Here is a 2503-nt window from a genome sequence, read left to right on the forward strand (position 1 = left end):
CAAGATATTTTACGTCTCCTCCTGCTCTACAGCACGGACGGACTGACCCCTATTCTGCTGTAACTGTCTTAATTTAGTCATAATGGAAGTTGCCGCTTCCCGAAGAGCTTTCCACTTGTCGGAGGACTGACACATAAATACAGTAAAATTTCCACCGTTAAACTACCACCTATTGCAGTTTCTTACTTTTCCTTTATGTTTAAAAACCGAGAACAATGGAAAAACACATGTTCAGAGTCTTCTATGGACTCCGTACACATCGAACAATGCGAACTGACATTTTGAACAGTGGAAATTCAGGTCCCCATGTTATCTAGTTACTCACGTATGGATGTCAGGTATAAGTTTGTGGGTCCATCGTCCTTTGGTTTAGGTTTCCCACCGTTGCTGCCATATAATTATGCTCTTTGTTCTCTCCTCTCTTATTTTGGTTACTGTAATTAACACTGATAGCTCATATAATCTCACGAATTCGTCTCCTTGGATGTCTATGGGCGGCTACTAGCTAGTCTTCGCTGGATATAGTTCGGAAAGCACTTGTTCCTCTTATTGCCTGTACCCATACATATAGTAGAACTGAGGTCATCACTTTTTTGATTAGAAGTCGACGGCTGAAGCGCAGAGGGTGTCTGTCATTGTTTTCGATAAGGCATTGTTAACTTATTTCCTTTATTTGCCAAGTGCTCCTTGAATTTCAGTTTGGAGTCCTATATTACCCCTAAATACTTTAACTGTGGCTGTGAAGTAATTGCACACTCTCCCATAGTGACAGTTATTTTTTCTAGCAGCTCGGCTTCGCATGGGTACTAAACAATCGTTTCGTAATTTTGTACACGTTTTTGCGTGGGGTCATTAAAAATTAATAAAATGAAGGAAATTCGAACATGAAAATATATTTTTTGTATTTTTTTTTTTGCTCAATATGAATCTACGCATCCTTTTCTGCGAAGATGTTCGAGCAACAAGCGAAGCGGTGACAATCGGCGATCGTTTGTTCGTTTCTTTCGGCACAACTCGGCTTTTCGAACAACAACACAATGTTGCCATGCTTATGCTGTTGTTGTTTTTGTAGAACAATGTTTCAATTTTTGGTTGGTGACATATTCAATTAAAAATAAATTCTGTTGGGATTCGAACCTACGTGCTCGTCGCAACTTTTCAAGCGCATTCCACCAACACCACCATTGACACTTGTATTGCGTTGTCCTAATGATAGTTTTGTTATGCATGAAAGAAATATACAATGGATAGCCGAATGTTACCTCTTTCCTTGCTGCTGCTGCGCATATGTATGTTTGTATGCTTGTGCATTATTGAAGTTATGCCCCTTTTTCTTTCGTTTGCCTTTCATTTCTGCGAATTCTCAACTATTTTGCGTATATTTTGGTTGAAATACTCTGCGTTGGCCGTTGAAAAATTAAGGATATACTTTACAGGATCATTTCTGTAGTTAGTCTTCATTTAAATTTTTTGGAAATCGACCCGCGATGACGAAGTATATCGTTTTATCTGAAAATACATGTAAATGAGGTTTATGAACTTCATTTCTAATATTGTGTTGTGGCATATTAGAAATGATGTTTCTTCGAAAATCGCTCGCTTACAACGGATAAAACGACTTCTGAGTGGTGATTTTAATGAATAAATTCCAAGGTTTTACGCAAAAATAATGCGGCCAATAAGTACAGTACGCTTATGTATGCTTGCGCATTATTTTTCTTTCGTTTGTCTTTCATTTTTGCGAATTCTCAACTATTTTATGCGACTTTATTTCTTTCGTCTCTCTTTTCTTTTTGTACGAATTCTTTGAATTTCTGAACGCGCACATGCCTATACATACATACATTCATATGAGCATGTGCAGATACACAAGATAGGATAGAAAGATGTATGCCTTTTAACATCGTATACTATACTAATAAATATTTTTCGTACTAATAGAAATTAAATTTATCACAGCAATATTATGTATATGTATATTAGGTATATTGCTGTGATAAATTTAATTTCTATTAGTAAGAAAAATATTTATTAGTATAGTATTACGACATTGTGACTTTTTATGTGCTTACCACCAACACCACTATTGACACTTTCGTGGCGTTGTCTTAAGTATGGTTTGGTTATGTATGTAAGAAATATACGATGGTTCAAATAATTTTGTTTAAGTATAGAAATATGCTTTTGTAGAACATTAAATTTACTTAAATTTATTTAAATTTATTAAAAAAACTTATTTAAATTTATTAAGAAACTTATTTAAATTTATTGAAAAACTGCAAAGAAAAATAAAAAGAAAATTCATTTTACTTTGGCCCAGTTTTGTGCGCAATACAAATGCAACGTCGATAATGAATACAAGAAATTGACTAAACACCATGATATAAGATATACAAATTATAATATGACAACCCAATTCGAAGAGTACAAAAGAGAGATGGTTACGCTGCATATTCCCTTCCGCAACAAAGAGACAGAACTACTTTCCGAGTCAAAATTCCTT

The 2503-nt window shown here is 34.9% G+C and overlaps 1 non-coding gene across 1 annotated transcript; it reads left to right on the plus strand.

Annotated features, from left to right (window-relative positions):
• Positions 1-1419: 1419 nt before the first annotated feature.
• Positions 1420-1630, plus strand: LOC126765645 (small nucleolar RNA U3). The gene has a single exon (XR_007668507.1). It is a non-coding gene; the product is annotated as a small nucleolar RNA U3 (small nucleolar RNA).
• Positions 1631-2503: the final 873 nt, after the last annotated feature.

This window comes from Bactrocera neohumeralis, unplaced genomic scaffold, assembly GCF_024586455.1.
Source record: "Bactrocera neohumeralis isolate Rockhampton unplaced genomic scaffold, APGP_CSIRO_Bneo_wtdbg2-racon-allhic-juicebox.fasta_v2 cluster10, whole genome shotgun sequence".
Taxonomy (NCBI): domain Eukaryota; kingdom Metazoa; phylum Arthropoda; class Insecta; order Diptera; family Tephritidae; genus Bactrocera; species Bactrocera neohumeralis.